At 39.9% G+C, this 22,986-nt stretch overlaps 1 long non-coding RNA gene across 1 annotated transcript; it reads right to left on the bottom strand.

Annotated features, from left to right (window-relative positions):
• Nucleotides 1-7,489: 7,489 nt before the first annotated feature.
• LOC115478434 lies at nucleotides 7,490-21,396 on the bottom strand. Its single transcript, XR_003943521.1, has 3 exons — nucleotides 21,387-21,396; nucleotides 15,661-15,670; nucleotides 7,490-7,668 (listed from the first exon to the last, which is right to left on the bottom strand). It is a non-coding gene; the product is annotated as an uncharacterized LOC115478434 (long non-coding RNA).
• Between the last annotated feature and the right edge of the window lie 1,590 nt (nucleotides 21,397-22,986).

The raw sequence follows: 22,986 nt of genomic DNA on the forward strand, positions 1-22,986 counted from the left end.
CCCCACCTGGAGTATTGTGTTCAGTTCTGGAGGCCGTACCTTGCTAAGGATGTAAAAAAAATGGAAGCGGTGCAAAGAAAAGCTACGAGAATGGTATGGGATTTGCGTTACAAGACGTATGAGGAGAGACTTGCTGACCTGAACATGTATACCCTGGAGGAAAGGAGAAACGGGGGTGATATGATACAGACATTCAAATATTTGAAATGTATTAATCCGCAAACGAACCTTTTCCGTAGATGGGAGGGCGGTAGAACGAGAGGACATGATATGAAAGTGAAGGGGGGCAGACTCAAGAAAAATGTCAGGAAGTATTTTTTCAAGGAGAGAGTGGTAGATACTTGGAATGCCCTCCCGCGGGAGGTAGTGGAGATGAAAACGGTAATGGAATTCAAGCATGCGTGGGATAAACATAAAGGAATCCTGTGCAGAAGGAATGGATCCTCAGAAGCTTAGCCGAGATGGGGAGGCAGGGCTGGTGTTTGGGTGGTGGGGCTAGTTCTGGGCAAGACTTCTACAGTCTGTGTCCTGAAAATGGGGCTAGTTCTGGGCAAGACTTCTATGGTCTGTGTCCTGAAAATGGCAGATACAAATCAAGGTAAGGTATACACAAGAAGTAGCACATATGAATTTATCTTGTTGGGCAGACTAGATGGACCATGCAGGTCTTTTTCTGCCGTCATCTACTATGTTACTATGTTTCACATCTTTAGGGGTGGGGGGGGGGGCAGTGACTACTGGAGGAGTAAGGAGTGCTCATGCCTTAATCCCTCCAGTGGCCATTTAAGGCACCTTTTTGTGACTTAGTTGTGATTGAAATGGATGTAGACCAAACCATCTAAGTTTTAGCCCCAGATATTTTTGCTTTGTTCTATTAATGCAGAAAAAAGTTCAAGTTTTAGGAACGCCTAAATCCCGCCCCCAAAGTGCTCCCTTGTGATTTGAAGACACAGCATATAAACTGCGTAGAAAACCTGTTGAGTTTTGAAAAAAAGCAATTTGGATGTTTTGGCAGAAAAAAAAAAGTCAACGTGCTGCTTTTTGAACGTTTTTCTGTTTTGGAAATGAGCACCTTAGTGTCGCATGATTAGTCCAAAGTGTTCCGAGAAGAAAACAATAGTTAATATGGGAATCCTATGGGCATTATTTAAGGGGCATGTATCAAACTTGCTCACATAACTTAATTTGCTTCAGATTTATTAATACTTCACACTATTTTAAGTGCACAAACGGAGGCATCAAATGCGCTGTCTAGACTCTAACCAATTGGTTCTTTCCCACCCTAAAGTCCACCAAGCATTCATCATTCTATTTTTTATCTCCTAAATTGTGGCATGAACTTCCATTTACATACATAATGAACAGTTTTCCTAAATTCATCTCTGCTTAACTCATTTTTACCATCTAGCCCTTAGAACAAAGGAACATAAGAGTAGCCGTAATAGGTCAGACCAATGGTCCATCTAGCCCAGTCTTCTGTTTCCAACAGTGGCCAAGCCAGGTCACAAGTACCTGGCAGAAACCTAAATCATAGCAACATTCCATGCTACAAATCCCAGGGCAACCAGTTGCTTCTCCATGTCTGTCTCAATAGCAAACTATGTACTTTTTCTCCAGGAGCTTGTCCAAACGTTTTTTTTTTAACCCAGATACACTAACCACTATTACCACATCCTCTGGCAAAGAGTTCCAGAGTTTAACTATTTGTTCAGTGAAAACATATTTCCCCCTATTTGTTTTAAAAGTATTTCTATGTAACTTCCTTGCATGTCCCCCTAGTCTTTGTACTTTTGGAATGAGTAAACAAAATCGATATACTTCTACTCGTACACCACTCAGGATTTTGTAGCCCTAACCTCTTTAGCCTTTTCTCATGCTAGAGGAATTCCATTCCCTTTATCATTTTGGTCGCTCTTCTTTGAACCTTTTCTAATTTTGCTATATCTTTTTTGAGATATGGCAACCAGAACTGAATGCAATACTCAAGCTGCGGTCACACCATGGAGCAATACAGAATTGTAGTATTTTTGGTCTTATTCACTATTCCTTTCCTAATAATTTCTGGCATCCTGTTTGCTTTTTGTGGTCGCTGCTGCCACACACTAAGCAGAAGATTTCATCTTATTATTTACAATGACACCTAGATCTTCTTCTTGAGTGCTGACCCCCAAAGTTGACCCCAGCATCAGGTAACTATGATTCAGATTATTCTTTCCAGTGTGCATCACCTTGCATTTGTCCACGTTAAATTTCATCTGCCATTTGGATGTCCAGTCTTCCAATTTCCTAAGGTCTTCCTGCAGTATTTCACAGTCCATGCATGTTTTAACAACCTTCAATAGTTTTGTGTCATCCACAAATTTAATCACCTCACTCATCATTCCAATTTTCACATCATTTATAAATATGTTAAATAGCACCAATCCCAGTACAGATCCCTGCGGCTCTCCACCGTTCACCCTCCTCCATTGAGAGAAATAACCATTTAACCCTACCCTCTGTTTTCTGTCCAGTAACCAATCACATGATTCTTTAATTTTCTCAGGAGTCTCTCATGAGGAACTTTACCAAAAGCTTTCTGAAAATCTAAATACACTACATCAACTGGCTCATCTCTATCCACATGTTTATTCATGCCTTCAAAGAAATTAAGCAAATTGGTGAGGCAAGACTTCCCTTGGCTGAACCCATGCTGACTCTGCCCCATTAAACTATGTTTGTCTATGTGTTCTGTAATTTTATTCTTTATAATAGTGTCCACTATTTTGCCCGGTACTGATGTCAGGCTTACTTAGTTTCCACTATTTTGCCCGGCACCGAGTCTGCAAGCCATTTTCCCAAGCAGGTCCACAAATCAGGCTTCAGTAACAATTCAGGCAAACCCAGCAGATGGAGATTATTCCGCCTGAAGCAGTTTTCCAACTCATAAGTACTAATACTACTAATCATTTCTATAGCACTACTAGACATACGCAGCACTATACAAATTATATGCAGGCACTTTCTCTGTTCCTAGAGGGCTCACAATTTAAGTTTTTGTACCAGGGGCAATGGAGGGTTAAGTGAATTGCCCAAGGTCACGAGGAGCTGCAATGGGAATTGAACCCAGGTCTCCAGGATCAAAGCCTGCTGCACTAACCAATAGTCTACTCCTCTACTCCATAAATACATAAGTAGTGCCATACTGGGACAGACCAAAGGTTCATCAAGCCCAGCATCCTGTTTCCAACAGTGGCCAATCCAGGTCACAATACCTGGCAAGATACCAGAAAAGCTCAATACATTTTATGCTGCTCGTCTAGTTTGTCTTCTAGGCTCCGGAGTTTGGCATCTACTTGAGGCCGTTGACCTTCCAAGGCGTGCACTGTATCCTCCACGTCGCTTACCCTCTGCTGCATTGCTTTGAAATCTTTAGTAAGGGCAATAAAGTTACTTTCCATTTGGTCTAGCTTATACAGTTAGTTACAGGCAATTCCGCTGATTCCATTTGTGTAGTTCAAAGTGGATTACAGTAAGACTCTGGATCACAGTACGTCTAGGATGTAACAAATATGGAATAACCCAACAGAGCTAACACCCATTATTAGTCACATATTCAGAGAACAATAGGGACTTTAGACCCTTCTTAAACATATCAAGAGAAGATAAAATACATAAATTATTGGATAAAGATTTCCAGAACTTGGCTGCCTGATACGCAAACAGATGCATAAAATATCTCTTTAATATCATACCCTTAGGGCTCGGAAAATTAAACAGGAGAGAAGTTTGAGTGTTATGCAATTTTCCACCTGCTGCATAGTGCACAAGGGATATCAAATAAGGCAGTACTAATCCATGCATAATTTTCCATAGAAAGCATCCCAATTTAAAAGTTATTCTAGCCTGATTTGGGAGCCAATGGAGTTTAATAAAGTAAACTGTTATATTGTCTGATTTTTCTAAGAGAATAGTTCAGGCTAACCACCATATTCTGGATTCTCTAAAATTTTCTCAGTAGGCATTTTGGCAATCCTAAGTAAACAATATTACAATAATCCAACTTACTAAGAATCAATGAATGGACTACAAGTCTGAACTGGTCAATCGATAGAAATTTACGAATAGCCCTTAATCTTCTTGTGATATAGAAGGAGTTCTTAACAAGAGAATTTACCGGAGGTTCCAAAGTCAATCTGTTATCCAAAATAATACCTAATATCTTTATAAACTGATCTGTGTAAAACTTTCATCATCAATTATCAGCTTAGATTTCACTTCCTGAGCTGATTTTGTCTCTTAATAAAAATGTGAGGTTTTTTCTTTAATTTTAAATAGTGGGAAGACATTCAATTGGAAATAAGTGAAAAACAGCAGGAAATTTGAACTATACACATTTTGTAGATCTGTAGAGACAGGGAATATAGCCTTTCTCCAAACCTAGTGATGACGTTAGGACATTAAACAAGATTGTTGACAAAGGTGAACCTTGAGTTACATCTGAAGGTAATGACCATCTTGCCAACAAATTATCCTGGAACTTAACATAATAGTGTTGAGTAGTCAAAAGGCCCCTAAACCAAGCCAGAACATTTCCGGTTACACCAAACTTAGCCAAGATTTCTAGCAAAACTGCATGGTTCACCAAATCAAAGGCGCTGGATAGATCAATTGCAACAACACACACATTAGAACACTAATGAACTTCTTAAACTAATGGAACTTCACACAACAGCACAAGGAGTCTCATTGCACACAAAAGAACACCAATTAGACATACTAGCCCACACATTCTCAATGAGTAATAACCACATGGGAAGAGGTACCATGGTCAGACCACAGCAAGCTCACTTTCACACTACAATGGAAAGAAAGCGGTAAGAAAAGAAAACCAAGAGCCCAACACACATTCACAACCAGAGGAAAAGTAGACAACCACACATTCTGGAGAACAACAATAAATGAACTCAATGACATACCACCCGAAGATAAACACTTCCTGAGAAACCAGGACGAAACAAGTGAAAGCACACTAAACAAAATAGCATCAATCAAAACAAAAATCACAAAACAACCACGTCCCTGATTTAATGACAAACTAATACACATGAAGAAACTCTAGGAAACTCGAAAGAGCATAGGACAAAAACAAAACAGACGCAAACAAAACCATATGGAGAAAAGCCATAAGAACATACACAAACAGCATAAAGAAAGCAAAAGCAGAACACTACAGTACATATATGAACCTCGACCAGACCAATATGAAAAAAATATTCAAACTTGAACAAACTACTGAAAACCCAGAACATATTGGCAACAACTAAAATACCGCCAACTGCAAACGAGCTTGCACAGTACTTCAAAACCACAAAAAAAACATCACAGACTACCTACAGGACTGCGAAACACACGACAACCACACCACAGCAGACAGAATATGGACCATGTTCAAACCACAGTAAAGACACTATTGACAAAATACACACATGCATACTGCCTACTTGACAAATGCCCCAACTACATGATGAAAAACCCACCAGACTGGTTCATCGAGTACCTCACCAAACACATCATATACATGTTTGAAAGAGGTCAATTTCCAACAGACAAAGGCAACGTAGTATTCACACCTATCCCCAAAAACACTACCAGCAAGATCAGCAATATCACAAATTATAGACCAGTAACCTCAATACCAGTACTGACCAAATCGATGGAAGGTCTAGTAACACAACAACTAACAAAATACTTGACAAAATTCTCAATTCTTCATAAATCCCAATCAGGTTTCAGACCACAACACAGCAGTGAGATGGTCATAACCACCCTGATAACGAAATTCAGAAGCATAATATGCCAAGGACAAAACGTACTACTACTACAATTCAACATGTCAAATGCATTCGACCTAGTAGACCACACCACACTAATGACACTGCTTGACAAAATATAGGAATCAGCGGTGCAGTGGCAACAGGCTTCAATGGCTTCCTAAAGACCAGATCCTACATTTTAAAGATGTCCAACCAAACATCAGTCTCCTGGATCACTGAGTGTGGGGTACACAGGGATTGCCAATATTATCAATACTATTCAATGTAATGATGGTGCCACTCAGAAAAAAAAACTGGAATTAATGGGTTTCAACCCATTTATATATGCAGATGACGTCACCATCTTCATGCCTTTCCAAAACAATATTACAAACATACAGGACACATTTTTTTCTAATAATTTATATTTTTATTTTATATTTACATGTTAAATGTTTCAGCAATATCTCACTTAACATTATCTGAAAAATCTTTCCAAAGAAAACATAATCTTCAACTTTGTCCACATAATTTGGATCCAAGAACCAGGAAATAAAAAACATAAAGTGAAAAATAATCATCAATAGAGCAGTAGAAAGCTTAATACACGCAGCCAATATACAGCAAATCAATTATTGGGTGCGATCGGGGTATCCCTAGCACCTTCTTTAGAATTTACAAATTCTATCAGTTTCTTTGGGTCAAAGAAAACATAATTTATTGAATTCAAAGTCACTAAACATCTGCAAGGGAATTTCAAAACAAAAGAACCACCTAGATTAAGAACTTTAGGTTTTATAACCAAAAATTCTGTGTTTCCCTTGCTAAGTCAGGGAAAACTTGTATTTTAGACCCCAGGAAAACTGCATTCATATAGCGAAAATACATTTGGAAAATATTATTTCTATCTGGCAAATATCACTAGAAGGGTTGTTCTTTCTGTTATTACTTCCAGAGAACTCTCTAGGAATTCAGTCAGATTTAAATCAGGTTGAGATTGTACAGTCAAAGATCTGGAAGTTCCTGTGATGTATTGGGCTCTGACTATAGACGGATAGCCTTCTGTCGGAATTCCCAATATCTCCCCCATAAGAGGTGACTTTGGGAAATTTAAAAACTGCAAATTATTTTCCTCCCCTGATTTTCCAAGTATTCAAGCTTACGTGCTTGAAACTCCCTATCCCTGATAGCTGAGACTGCAAAACTCTGTAAATGAGCAACCTCAACTTCTAGTGAAGTAATTGTATTCAAATGATTTTCAGTTTGTCTAGACAGAGTTTGACTCAACTGTTTCAAATCTGCAATCTCTCCCCTAAAGGAGTTGGATAACTGAAGAAGGGAGGAATTTAATCCCTGTATCGCATCCCATAACGATTCCATAGTTACAACAGCTGGTCTCACTATACCTTCATTTCCTCTGGAAGCAGCATTCTGGGCAGTAGAAGAAGAGAGCTCCAGGCTTTGGCTTTCCTCCGATAACAGCCTACCCGGGGTTGACACCGCGACAGGTCCTCTCACAGTTAGGGAAGACTGGACCCTCACTGGCGCCTCTCAATGCGTAGCTACTTCCTGGTCTTGGAGGAGTTGTGTCAGGTGGAGGGCTTAACGAAACTCCCTCAATGCTGCGATCCGCCTCCAAGGTTGCGGATTCCGTCAAAGCGTGTGTCAGCTGTCCCAGCGCATGGACGCCGAAGCTCTCCAGGGTGGTTTGTCGGGCGGTTGGGGCTTCCACCAAGCCCGAGGAGGTGGGTATTTTGGGTTTCCCCTTCCTTTTCCCCATTTCCAGCACGGGGAAAATTCCCCAAAATAACTCCACTCACTGGTGATCGGGAGCTCCACCACGCCACAACTGTTCAAATCGCCATCTTGGATCCTCCAAATCAGGACAAGCTTTTTAAAAAGGATTGGACCTCATGGAAGAATGGGCAACAACTTTCAAACTAAAACTGAACAAAGACAAAACCAAATTCCTAGTACTATCCAGCCCACACAACCCCACATCCTACCAAAAACTCACAATCAACCAACAAACATACTACATTGAAACACAACTTAAAATACTAGGAATCATTCTTGACAAACATCTAGCACTGAACAATCAAATATCAGCAGTAACATCAAAATGCTTCAGAACATTATGGAAACCGAGAAGAATAAGAGACTATTTCCCTAGACAGTCTTTCCGGGTAGTGGTCCAATCAACGGTACTATCGCTAATAGACTACTGTAATGCAGCATATGTAGTGTGCAAGGAAAACACACTAAAATTGCTGTAAACAGTCCAAAACTCGGCAGCAAAACTAATTTTCAAGAAATCAAAATATGAAAGAGCAACCCCACTACTTGAAACAGTACATTGACTACTAGTCAAAGCAAGAATATATATATATATTTTTTTCAAAGCGAGCATCCTAGTCTTCAAGATACTATTTGGAATGGCACTCGAATATATGCTTAATATGGTTGAACTATCCTCAAGAAATGCCAACCCAGTTGTTATGATTGTGGCCATAACCCCTCTCAAACTTACCTTTTTCCTGGTGGTCAGCTTAGCTGGCTTCTGTTTCATTTGTCTGTCCTGTCTGAGCTGGCTCTCTCTCTCTCTCTGTGCTGGCAGCTTCCAGCAGCATGACTCTTAATTGTCTCACTTTACTGCAGCTGTGGGTGTTGCCTGAGTTGCTCTACCTCTCTTTGGGTGTACTGGCTTCAAGTGCTTCACGGTGCTGCATTGGTGTGGGTTGGGCCTCTATGGGTTTCAGTGTGCTCTCTGGGTCAGTGTGCTGTTGCCGGGGTCTAGGGAGTGTGACATCATCTGGGAGGGCCTTGATAAGGAAGTGGTGTGCTTTCCTTCAAGGCCTTTGCAACGGTGGTGTTTGCTTTAGGTAGGGTGGTGCAGTGTGCACTTCTGACTTCGTGTCTAGTTTCCCTGCTTGCTTTTGCTAAGGTCCAGGTTAGTGTTAGTGCAGTGTGCACTGGTGTCTGTGTGTTTAGCTTTCCTGCTTTTCCCTCTTGGTTTTGGAAGCATTGCTGTGTGTAGGGCTTTGGAAGCTCTGTTACTGTTAGAAGTACTTCAGGGTTTGGTGTTGTTAGGAACACTACAGATTTTGCTGTTAGAAGTACTTCTGGTGTTTGTGTTATTGGGAGCATTGCAGTCTTTGCTGTTTGGGTTTTGGTGCTGTAGGAAGCACCTTGTTAGTTTTGTGTCTAGCTTGCTAGGGTAGTGCTTGGGAAGCACCTTGTTAGTTTTGTAGCTAGCTTGCTAGAGTAGTGCTTAGGAAGCTTGTTAGTTTTGTGTTTAGCTTGTTAGTGTAGTGCTTAGGAAGCACCTGTTCTGCGTAGGTGTGTAGCTTCCCTGCTTTCCCTTGTAGTGTGTGGTAGCACTTCTGCTGTGTGTTTAGTGTTTAGTAGCACCTGTGTTAGCTTTGTGTTTAGTTCCCTGCTCTGTTAGTTTAGGGCTTAGGAAGTCCCTTTGTTGAGCAGGGTTTAGGAGCTCCTGTTTAGTATAGGGCTTAGGAAGTCCTTTTGTTAGTGTAGGCCTAGGAGTGCCCTGGTTAGTCCGGTTCCTTGGAGCACTGCTGTCTCTTCTGTTTCCAGTCCTGGTCCTTGTGTCATCCGGTATCCAGTAAGTCCTGCCGGCCACTCGAACCCAAGAGCTCAACCCTTGGGGGGGGGGGGGGTAGTGGCCAAGTGCAGGTGAAGCTGTACGGACCAGTCCAGTGTGCTCCAGTCCAGTGTGTTCCGGTCCAGTGTGTGTTCCAGTCTGGTGCGCTCCAGTCCAGTGTGTTCCGGTCCGGTGTGTGTCCAGTCTGGGGCGCTCCAGTCCAGTGTGTTCCGGTCCGGTGTGTGTTCCAGTCCTGTGTCCTCCAGTCCGGGGGATTGCAGTCCAGTGTTCCAGTCCTGTGTCCTCCAGTCCAGGGGATTCCAGTCCATGTGTTCTGGTTCACTGGGCAGTGCCTGCAGTCCCTGCCGGTGTGCTTGCCCAGTGTTGGTTGGTGGGTTTTGCCTGCTGCTGTCGCTCCTCGGCAGCAGCCCAAGGGCTCACGTTTGCTCCAGAACCCGGCCCCGCAGGCTCTGAACCTGAGAACCTGACACCAGTAAACAGAAACTACGTACTCCTATATCTACCCAACTGCAAAAACACCATCTACAAAACTATCTACACAGCCGGATTTAGCTATCAGGGTTCCAAATGGTGGAACTTGATACCAAACACCATAAGAAGCATCACAAATCTCATCCATTTCAGGAAATAAATGAAAACCTACCTCTTCAATTCTACAGCTAATCACAAAGATATTGTTGCCTTCCTTTCAAGTCTACCTCTTTAAAAACTATATGAATAAACATCACCAAAACTCTACAACTGGACACAGAAGCTACCACTACCTTTTCCTCTTCAAATCTATCTCTTCAAAAACTCTATGAATAATCACACGAAATATAGATGCCCTCTCCACATTGCAAAACACTATTGCAACTCCACCAAAATGTACATTGTAAGCCACTTTGAACTGACATTTGTTTTTGGGTAATAGTGGAATACAAGAATGCATGCATAAATAAAATAAATTATAAAGGCACCTTGTTTCATACTTAAAAGATTTCTAACATAATTCAGTAGTGAAGCTAGCAAATTTCTGTACTATGGTTTATACAAAAGCCTGATTTTGAACCATGCAGTAGATCATACTGATCCAAGTAAGACTGCAGTTGCTTATGTACCAATGCCTCCATTATTTTGGTAAAATAGGGGTAGACGCAACTGGTCTATAATTTGCCACATCTCCTTTTGAGGCAGAGGAATTTTTTAGTATAGGTGTTTAAACAGAATTAGCAAAGTTTTCAGGAAGCATATCAGTAAGATGATCAATCTATTGAAGTAAAACTTCTTTAAACTCTTGATGGTATGACTTTCATTAAATAAGTTGGGCAAATGTCTGAACAGTGTGATTTTGCAAATTTCAAATTAAAGGATCCAATTCAACTAAGGAAATATTGTGAAAAGTACTCCAAATACAATCTGCCAAATAGCCCTCAACCAGAGGGAGATAATTATAAGGTCTGTGCCTATTATTATCATATGTATGTAATTGCTCAAATACAGATTGAATCTTCTTTTGAAAGGAGGCTAACTGATCAGCTTTCTGTAGTAATTCCCCTGATATCTTAGTAACCATGGACATGTCAGTAAGAGAGTTAGTAATATTGAAAAGTCTTCTCACGTTAGAGGTGTTTCTATAATTTCTGAGAAACGCTTTTCCTTGTCATTTGCAATGGCTTTTTTTATAAGCATTTATAGCTCTTTGCCAAGTTTTCTTATTTTGATGTGATTCATCCTTCCTCCATAGTCTCTCAAGAGTTCTACAATTATACTTCATCTCTGCTAAAGCAACCGTAAACCATTTGTTACCCGGATGCTTGATTTTTCTCTCACAAACTGGGGCTATGGGGCTCATTTTCAAATATGCCTTATTTAAAACCAATTCGCAATATATTATTATTATTATTTGTTACATTTGTACCCCACATTTTCCCACCTATTTGCAGGCTCAATGTGGCTTACATAATACCGTAAAGGCGTTCGCCAGTTGGTTGATAACAAATACATGGTCGTATTGTGGTCAGATGAGGTAGGAGTGTGTTAGGCACCGTGAAGGTAGAAGGGAATGAGGATTGAATATTAGTCAGTACAATCATTGGTTGTGCTGTGTTGCTAGATGTGGGGATTTATGTTGGATCAGTGGGGTGAGCCTTTTTGAAGAAGTTGGGTTTTTAGTGATTTTCTGAAGTTTAGATGGTTATGGATTTCTCTTACAGCTTTTGGGAGTCCATTCCATAGCTGTGCTCTTACGTAGGAGAAGCTGGATGCGTAAGTTGTTTTGTATTTAAGTCCTTTGCAATTTGGGTAGTGTAAGGTTAAGTATGATCGTGAAGATCCGATTCTGTTTCTGGTTGGTAGGTCTATGAGGTGTGTCGTATCCTGGGACTACGCCGTAGATGATTATGTTCCAGTCATTCAACCAGGCATTCTGATCTACCGCGGATAGTGGAATTTGTAATATAATATATTTCCAGAATTGAATTTGGTCAATTTTGGTCTACATTGTTTTATTATTGGAAGTGACCTAGGTGGTGTAATCTTATTCTGTGATACTGCCAACCAATACATATCATATTAAAAGAAGCCTGAAAGTGATCTGTCCAGATAACCTGATTCCAGGTTGGTTTTAAAAAGTTATTGCTCCCTCAGATACATTGGAATAGGTAATTAACAAGTTGGTGCCCCTTTTCATGGGCTGAGATGTTATGAAATCCAAAATATTCAGAAATGTCATTCAGTCACATTTACATTAGTCATTGATTCCAAATGTAAATTTATATCACCCACTAATAGGTTGTAAGATGACTAAAATACTTTTTCCCACAAATTTATAAAAATCGTCCTTAGCATTCAATCATTTTCCAGGCAGACAGTAAAATATGTGTTGAAATTGTTTCCCTATGGTTGTCATGACTCTCGGGGCTTGATAATAAGAAGCCCCAATATCATGGAGCATAACCCTGGCGCAGCAATCACCTGAAGTCTCTATTATTTTGTAAAGTCTCTTTTATTGAATAAATCACAGATAATTTACTCACAGATAGATGTTCAGGATACAGAGACTTCTGAATCTGGAGGCTGTGGGAGGTGGAGATCTGAAGAGAGGTAGTTGTATTGCAGGGGGAGGGGAAAGTAGTTGAACAGGTAGAAATAGTCCAAAGCTGGGTGACTGCAATGTGCAATATCTCATTTGGAAGAAGATATTTACAGGGTAAAAAATCCAGGTTCGTTACAGGGAGTGCGAGGGCTTAGACGTTACAGGGATTTTCAGCAGGACAGAGCTGTCTGGAGCGAGATGGTGGTGGGCTCCATGCCCTGGCTATAATGGAGGAAGAAGCCCCACATGGCTGAAAGGACAAGGAAGTGGTGGGGCTTCATACAGGGAGGAGCAGACAGAGACCAATGGGGGACAGAGCCTGCTATCGGATAGCAAGGGGTAGTCCTAGAGATAGGAGGGAAAGGTCATACCTGGCTGACCTCTGATAGTAAGACTGAACAGGAAGACAAAAGAGCCAAGCTTGGCAGAGGGAGAGGGAGAGAGAGAAGGTCTGAGCAGCCTCACAACCAGTGATAGCAGTTCTTACACAGCCAAACAAGTGTGGTTGCATTGCCTGTGAACTACATTACCCACAGTGCATTGCTCATATATCTTTACAATGAGAGACTGCAGCAGCGAAAGTTCTTAGAAATGAGAATAACAGTAAAGACATTACTCACATTTTAGGATCACGTTATGAACTAGTGCAAGGCTGTCAGGGAACAGAACAATGGTAGATTCCACGACTGCACTTACATCCGCTACAATTTCTACTGCCCACTCAGAGCTTGGAGCCAGAGATGACAGCACACTCTTCTCCTCCATTTTTGCGTCTGTTGTGCAATCCTTCCATTCTTTTTTGGTAAGTCTTGAGGCCATGCAACCACCAGACCATCACCAGAACAGTAGTCTGGGTGCAAAGATGGCAGAATAGTAGTTGAAAAGAGACCGATGTTGTCAATTAAATGTATATTAAGCTTGGGTGAGCAGGAGCCTTCAGACCTCTGGCCTCACTCCACCATATCCCAACCGGAAGTCCTCTGGAACCCTTTTTAAAATTTGGCATTACATTGGCTACCCTCTAATCTTCTGGTACCATGCTTGATTTTAAAAATAAATTACATATTACTAACATAGCTCTACAAGTTCATTTTTCAATTCTATCAGTACAATTGCTCCATTATATCATCCAGGTTTACACAGATTTGTTTCAGTTTCTCTGACTCATCAGCATGGAATGTCTTTTCTGGCACTGGTATCTCTCCCACATCTTTCTCGTTGAAAACCACAGCAAAGAATTAATTTAATCTCTACGCTATGGCCTTGTCTTTCCTGAGTGCCCCTTTTACCCCTCAGTCATCTAGCGGTCCAACAGATTTTTTTACCAGCTTCTTGCTTCACACACTAACAGTAGAGACTCCCATAGGAATATATGGATGTCTCTAGCATTAGCACGCATGCTAAAAACGCTAGTGCACCTTAGAAAACAAGGCCCTTAGATGTAGGAGCTTGAGTGGAGGTGGTTTGGGGAATTAAAGTAATTTGAGCAGGTATCTCCAGATCCTACTCATCTTGAGGACAGCTTTGCTATATCCCCCAGATTCTCAACTGGTCTGGTGTGGATGTCAAGGAAGGACAAATTAAGTCATAAGAACATAAGCTTTGCCATACTGGGACAGACCATTAAGCTCAGTATCTTGTTTCCAACAGTGACCAGTTCAGGTCACAAGTATTTGGCAGTATACCAAAAGAGTAAAACAGATTTTTGACTTATCCTAGAAATAAAGTAGTAGATTTTCCCAAATTTATTTATTTATTTATTGCATTTGTATCCCACATTATCCCACCTCTTTGCAGGCTCAATGTGGCTTACAGTTCAATATGGATACTAGAAATAGAAGAGAATATACATTTGGTTTTACAGAGGGTTTTGGGTTACATGGTGGTGAAATACATGAAAGTATTAAAGCAAAGAGTCATCTTAATAATGGCTTTTAGACTTTTCTTTTAGAAAATATCCAAACTTTTATTAAATCCTGCTAAACTAACTGCGTTTACCACATTCACTGGCAACAAATGCCAGATTTTAAATACATGTCAGGTGAAGAAAACATGTTCTCTGATTTGTTCTAAATTTACTACTTAGTAGCTTTATTGCATGCCCCGTAGTCATTGTATTGTTGAAAAGACTAAGGAGGCTAGGGCTATTCAGCTTGGAGAAGAGACGGCTGAGGGGAGACATGATAGAGGTATATAAAATAATGAGTGGAGTGGAACAGGTGGATGTGAAGCGTCTGTTCACGCTTTCCAAAAATACTAGGACTAGGGGGCATGCGATTAAACTACAGTGTAGTAAATTTAAAACAAATCGGAGAAAAGTTTTCTTCACCCAACGTGTAATTAAACTCTGGAATTCATTGCCGGAAAATGTGGTGAAGGCGGTTAGCTTAGCAGAGTTTAAAAAGGGGTTGGACGGTTTCCTAAAGGACAAGTCCATAAACCGCTACTAAACGGACTTGGAAAAATCCAAAATCCCAGGAATAACATGTATAGAATGTTTGTACATTTGGGAAGCTTGCCAGGTGCCCTTAGCCTGGATTGGCCGCTGTCGTGGACAAGATGCTGGGCTCGATGGACCCTTGGTCTTTTCCCAGTATGGCATTACTTATGTACTTATGAAAGAGTAAACAAGTGATTCACATCTACTGTTTCCACTCCACTCAGTATTTTATAGACTTTTATCATATCTCCCCTCAGCCATCTCTTCTCCAAGATGAAGAGCCCTAGCCTCTTTCCTCACAGGGAAGTTGTACCATCCCCTTTATCTTTTGGTTGCCCTTCTCTGTACCTTTTCTAATTCTGCTGTATCTTTTTTGAGATACGGTGACCAAAATTGCACACAATTCGAGGTGAGGTCATACCATGGAGTGATAGAAAGGCATTATTCTCATTTTTGTTTTCCATTCCTTTCCTAATAATTCCTAACATTCTGTTTTGCTTTCTTAGCTGCTACTGCACATTGAGCAGAGGATTTCAACATATCATCAGCGATGACACCTAGATTCTTTCCTGGACAGTGACTCCTAATGTGGAACCTTGCATCACGTAGCTATAGTTTGGGTTCCTCTTCCCTACGTGCATCACTTTATCCTTGTTCACATTAAATAGCATCTGCCATTTAGATGCAAGAGGACCTTACAAGACTGGGAGACTGGGCAATTTGTCACAATCTTGTTGCTATTTAACAACTTTTAATAACTTTGTGTTATCAGCAAATTTAATTACCTCACTAGTTATTCCCATCTCTAGATCATTTATAAATATGTTAAAAAGTCTTACCTGGTAATCTTTCCTTTCGGTACTTGTCAGTCTTTTGTAGCCATGACCTTATGATTGTGGCCAAATAAAACTGTGTGACACCCCCCCCCCCACCCCCCCAGAGATTGCGAATAATGACAAACCTATGGAGAGCTCACTCAGGTTATGACTCCATTTGTGGTCCAACCCAGTTTGTGAAGCTCGCTTTAATCCAACCAGACTGATCCAGAGGCCCTCCTTTAGATAGCCTCCATTTTAGAAGCGTTTCCATTAGTTTACTCACCACTGAGGTCAGACTGAGAGGTCTGTAATTCCTAACCACCTCCTTATTTCTGCTCTTGTGTAGAGGGACCACTTCAGGCTCTAAAGAAGCATTGAAGAGGTCCAACAACGGAACTGCCAGAATGTCTCCATGTATCTTGAGTACCCTCTGGTGTATCCCATCAGGTTCCATTGCTTTGTCTATTTTTAATTTTGCTAGCTCTTCACGAACACAGTCTTCTGAGAATCGGTCCTGGTCTACAATACATAAGTACCAAATCATCACGGTCTTACTTGAATCTTCATTACCCAAATTGCAAAGGACTAAAATACAAGACAACCCATGCGTCCAACTTCTCTTACATAAGCACGCGCCTGTGGAACGCACTGCCACAAGTGGTGAAAACAACCTGCGATCACCTAAAATTCAGGAAATTATTAAAGACTCACCTATTCGGAAAGGCATACCTGACTGACCCAACTTAAATGCCTCAATCATGCAACACTTCAAAGATCGTATTAGACATTAACCAACCCTTTACCTTAAACCCAACTTGACTGATTCTTAGCTTCCCTATCCCACTGCAACATTTATTGTACTTATCCCCTTCAGGACTTGGTGAATGCCTTTACGGTATAATGTAAGCCACATTGAGCCTGCAAATATGTGGGAAAATGTGGGATACAAATGTAACAAATAAATAATATACTTAAATGTTTTCACTGTATGTTTTTGCCTCCAACGCAATCTTCTTTTCAAAGTCTCTGCTTTCCTTTTCAGCACTTTGCAATTGGCTTGCCATTCCTTATGCTGTTTCCTATTATTTTCAGTCTGATTATTCTTCCATTTTCTGAAGGATTTTCTTTTAGCTTTAATAGCTTCCTTCACCTCACTTTTTAACCATGCCGGCTGTCGTTTGGCCTTCCTTCCTCCTTTTTTATTACTTGGAATATATGTGGTCTGGGCTTCCAGGATGGTATTTTTGAATAACATCCACTTCTGATGTACATTTTTAACCTTCGCAGCTGCTCCTCTACGTTTATTTTAACCATTTTCCTTGTGATGAAACACCTAGCCACCCACCTGGGGTTACCCCGCGGCCACTTAGAGGGTCTATCCCCAGCTCAGGTCCGCCTGCACTCACCACTTGTGCTCTACACTAGCATCCTCCTCCCACCAACTGGGTTACAACCGCATCTGGGAGAGTCTCCCGCTCTCCAGTTATCCCCAGTGGTTTCTAGGTTACCGGGGCCACACTCCCAGTGGTCCCACAGTTCCCAGAAAGCACTCACAGACCCGAGAAACAGGGTGAACAAACAATTATGTTTAGTCTCTTTAAATAAAATTGAACAGTGGGACAAAATAGTGCAAATAGAATAACAGGTAACTGAAATATGGATCAATTATAACAGTACCTAGGAAGGTCAGGACATATAATTCACCTGAGCCTCAGCAAAGAGATCTATGTCTCCTTCCTCCCTGGCTAAGACTGAAGCAACAACCAGCAACAACTGCTGGGTAATTTCAAACTCCGGGCCAATCAGAGCCCAGTCAACAAGATTTCAAATAAATAGTACTTCCTGTTTGTGTCAAACTAAAGAAAAAACACTCAATTCTCTATAATAGATTTACAGCAAAGAAACACCACCTGCTGGCCAAATAGGAGAAATATACTTCAGAACATAAACAATGCAGGAAAATATACAATACATTTTACTATCACCTCAATCCTTATGTCGAACATGGTCTGTCCATAATCGACGTCCTAATGAATGTTATAATCCAATTGTCACTCAGGAACCTTCATGCAATACCAGAATGTATTCTTTACCATGTATGTAGGCACATGGTATATATATATATATATATATATATATATATATATATATATATATATATATATATACCATGAACTGTTCCATGTATGTTATGTTCCATCTATGTTACCTTGTATGTATGCACCTTAACGCAACACCACTTGTATTCTGTTACCTGGAAATGGCAACCGCCATTACGGCAAATGTAAGCCACATTGAGCCTGCAAATTGGTGGAAAAATGTGGGATACAAATGCTACAAATAAATAAAATAAATAAATAAAACACTGTTCCTTCACACTGTTACAAGAAATTCTACCCACTTCTCCAGCAATTAATATGTTGGAAGAAATGATTTATTTTGGGGAAAATAGCTCGAGAGCAACTCGCCACTGCTTATAATTTAAGAGCAGGTGCTGTATTTATAAGTTTTAGGATATTAATTTCTCCACCAATCACCAAAGGTGATAATTGCAATAAATTAAATATATATTAAGTATATATAGCTTCTATATACTCAGAACACAAAGAGACCGTATTTTTAGCTTCAAAAAGATTGATTTAATATACAATTGCACACGAGAGGTAGGTTTTAAAAGGATCTTAGAACAGATAATCTGTGCGTAAAATAGAACAAAGTAGCAGGTAGATCAAAAGTTATGTTACTTACAAGTCCTTGTTACACAGTATGAACAGCATTAGGTAAGCACATGTTTTAGGAGCAAGGCATCAGCGGACCCCAAAGAGAGCAGCAGTTTCCAAGAGAGGCAGGTTTCCAGAGGAGGCAGGTCCCAAGAGGAGGCAGGTCCCAAGAGAGCAAGCTGGGCTGTTTCCAGGCCTTTTATAATGTTAGCAGAGAAGCATGGTGTGTGCATGTCCTGGATATTTTGCAAGGCATTATGGTTAATGTAGTCTGTTCACATGACCACATTATAAGTCCTTCTTTCTGCAGATGTCCTGGCGTCCATTTGTCTTATTCAGGTGCCCACCTTAGTCCATCTTTTGTTAGGTGGGAGGGCAGAGGAAGCTCTTTTGTGTTTGTTAAGTGTGTGTAGTTAAAAAGGAATGGAGAGAGAGAGGCTTGAAATGAAACTATTCTCCAAAAGCTGCACAAACATATATCTTCAAAAGATACACAAATATATTGGTGTATATATAATCCAGCAAACATGCTACATATTTCAGTAATAAACTGATACCATTACATTCCCTCTCTTGGCTCCGAGTGAAAATAAATTTTTAATATATTGGAATGAGGAGCCATAAAATGAACTATAATAGCTAAAATTAAAAAAAACAACTCTAACCTTGTACAGTAGCATAATATCAAAAGAACAATAGCAAAGGTACTGAACTGTTTACATGGGCATGTGTACTGGAAGAGGTGAATCTTTTAATAATGGACATTGAACAGACTGGACCGTGCAGGTATTTTCCTGCCATCATCTACTATGTCACATCACTATGAATCTTGGAATATGTCCTTAGCTGGGATATGACTGTTATAAGCAAAAAGACTCATCATTATTACTTTTGTTTACTCATGACTTACATTTAGGCTGCTAGGGTTAAGTTTTCTGTGGTCAGTTTCATTAGGCTTCCGTTCAGTCAGGTGGCAGAGTATGGCTTTGCTCTGGTTTAAAATAGGATTGCAAGTACACTTTATATGACTTCAGCCACACAAGCATCATTTTGCTCTATTTCCAGAGACCACCTCTGTTTGTGTCACCTGCTCAGGGGCATAGGCTGCTCCCTAGTTTATGCCACAGGATATCTTACCCAGTATGCTAGCTAGATCAATAGCATGAGAGTGCGCAATTGACCAATTTACCACCGCAATGGGGTGGAACAATCTATTCAGTCATATTTTCAGCGTTTGACATTCCAAGGAAAAATATTCTATGAATGTTTCCTAACACTGTGAATGTTTCCCTATATTTTCTATTTCAGAGGCTAACTGAGGTATTCACACCAGTGATAAAAGGCTAATACATAAGCAAGAGTGTAAATGTGGAGCTATTATACTACTGTTTCATTAGAAACAAGAAAGACATATGTATGCAATTATAATAATTTACTATTACACACAAAATAATTATTCCTATCAATCCTATGCAATAATATCTACTTAATCATTGACCAAATAAACAAAAACAGAGTCATGGTATAGTGCCATGAACTACCTTTCAGAGAGAAACTTTTTATTTTTCAGAGAGAAACCTTTTATGGGTAATGAGTGTGGTAAAAGGTTACCATATTTATCTGCTTTAGCAGTGTTTAATGTTGCACTTTAATAGACAATACTCATGTGTTTAATGTTGTAAAGAATTTAGAAAAGATATGTTAATTTTGCTTTGCACACAGCCAATATTTCATTCCAGAGAGAGCATTTTGTGCGTACTGGCTGTAATGCAGAATAAACTAAAAAGGTCAGAAACATTCCCTGTACTGATTGTACCTGATAGATCATGTAAAGAGAAACCTTTGCTCATAATTTCAAATATACACATGTGAATATATATCCTTAGATAGCAATTGGTAGAACTTAATATATATCTGTAGCCATAGCTTCAATAATAGTGAACATGGTTTTCTTTACTATAGCTCGCCTGCCAGTGAAAATGGTCTCTTTTTTTTTTTTTTCTTTCTTGGACAATGTGAACTAATGGAGGGACTGTTAGTAGGGAGGGTCTATTAATGTCTGCTTATAGTTTCTTGGGTACCCCATAACATAAAACAAACATGTAACATGGAGACCACATGACAAACAAACAAAGAACTCTATTAGGCCTTTAGGTCTCCGATCGTCCATTCCAGATCCAGGATTGAGCTTAACCTGCAAATAAAGCACAAGAACACAAAAGCAACGTACGCGGCATCCATCTTGGATTTGCCAAAGCATTTTCATTCATTTAGAACTAAGCAACAATTAGCAAAATTAATAAAGCACAAAGAGCACCAAGAGCAGCACCTGCGGCATCCATCTGGATTACCACCGCAGTCTCATTCATTTAGAAATAAGCAACAATTAGCAAAATATTATATGGTTTTTATCTCAAGTAGAACAGCATAGATCCGTTTATTTTTAAAATATAAGTAGAACAGGATCGGATCTATTTATTTAGAAATATATCTGAGATAGCCATATATATATTAGTTACTAGCACCATTAAATCTTAGATTTAATCTTAGATTTACACTCAAACTCTGAAAAAGACAGAAAAACACATTATACATTAATTTAGCAGGTCACATTGCTCTCCGGTTCTGGTGGGGGGGATCCCTCTCTTGTTCACAGTTCCTTCCCATAATCTTATATCATTGTATGCGAGCAGCAGCGTGCAGTGCAGACAGGCTTTACTTTCTTAAGCTTTAGTTTCTTTTCTATAAAAATAAGCATATCTTGTTAATTCACATTAAAGCACAATATTAAGTTTCAGCTCCAGCGGGAGTTACCTATTATAAGGAGGCATTTTTAAAACTTCTTACCCAGTATTTTAGTTTCAACTCCAGTGGGAGTCACTCATCAGAAAAAAGACATTTCTAAATCCTTAAACAATATTATATCAAAAACAAATTACAACAGAAGCTATCACAGAGAGACCTTTTAAATCTGACTTATTGCAAAGAGACATTACTAAATCTTAAATGTTCAAAAGAACAATAGAAGCTATATTTTTAATTAAAAGAACAATAGAAGCTACATTTTAAATCAAGAGAACAATAAAAGCTACATTTAAAATTAAAAGAACAATAGAAGCTACATCTTTAATTCTTATCAGTGTTGCAAAGGGCCATTGCAAAAACTTTTTCTATTTTCCGGTCCAACATATTTTAAAAATTAGCACCTGGATTTCCCTGCCATCTGCAGAGTGGGTCATGCTGTGGAGTCCAGTCTAGACTGGATGCGTCTCCTCATGTTTAATTGAAATTAAATTGCAGGAAGGGCTGACAGAATGTCAGTTTCTGGTCCAGCAGGACCTGCAGTTATAAGTTTCTTTTTATCTGGCGGCAAATTTCTCTTTTTATTGTTAGCTATCTGCAATATCTGCAAGGCTACATGAGAGTTTAAAATGTCCCATGCTTGCTGGTGGTTTTCAGTAGCTACATACTGAGGAGCTGATTTCTTTATTAGAGGTTCCCTTCCATGGGAGCTTAGATCAGAATGCAGCCCAGGTGGTGCATCTGTGTGCTGAGGAGCTGAACATTTAACTGGAGGCTTACCTTCATGAGCATTTAAATCAGACTGCAGAACAGGTTGTGCATATATGTGCTGAGGTTTTGGATGCTGTGAGGGGATCTGAGAACTAATGGTTCTAGTTGAACCTCCTGCTACGGGTGTGGACTGTGATACTGTTACCACAGCTGAAACAGGCATGGCTGTAGCTGTATTTGGGTCTGGAGGAGCACATGGGAGACCCGTAATGGCTGACCCCTGCAAATGTGAATCCTGTACATGATCAATATTCTCATCTATATGTGGCGTTTGCAGTATTAATTCTCTGATTAAATGCTTCAAGTCTGGAACCTGGCTAGCCTGCATTTCTAAAGCTAGAATTTGGGCTTTCATTTTATTTTCCTGAGCTGCCTGGCTTTGTACCTGCATTCTAAGGGCGTCTAATTGATCATTTAAGCAACTAGCCATTGTGATTAGAAAATCCTTTTCTGTGTTTACCTGCATGCATTCTCTCTCTTTGGCCAGTAACATCTCATTCAATTCTGCATGTTCTTTTAAGGCTTTCTTACACATGGTCCACATTAACCAAGTGCATGCAGAAACTCTCTTGCTCCCTTCTTTAATTGAATATAAATCAATATCAGAGGGGGTGGAAATATCATCAGTTACATTACGGGTCCAAGGATTAGGGCCAGAGGATTCTATGCATTGCTTAGGCAAAGTGGGGTTATCTATGTCCTTCTCAAAAGAAACTGCAAAACTGGTTATTTTATGCCAGAGCATGCCTAGAGATTTGATTATAAAATACATAAAGTACATGAGTGCATAAGTACCTAAATAAGACCAAACATCCATCCAGCACAGCATTCTAAATATTCTAAATGCCCTGAAAACCTTATCAGTTTATCAATCGGAAATTTAATTAATGAAACCTGATACTCAGTTCTCTATAAAGCAGCAAAATACAAAAATATAATTTA

Source organism: Microcaecilia unicolor, chromosome 1 (assembly GCF_901765095.1).
Source record: "Microcaecilia unicolor chromosome 1, aMicUni1.1, whole genome shotgun sequence".
In the NCBI taxonomy this organism is placed as follows: Eukaryota; Metazoa; Chordata; class Amphibia; order Gymnophiona; family Siphonopidae; genus Microcaecilia; species Microcaecilia unicolor.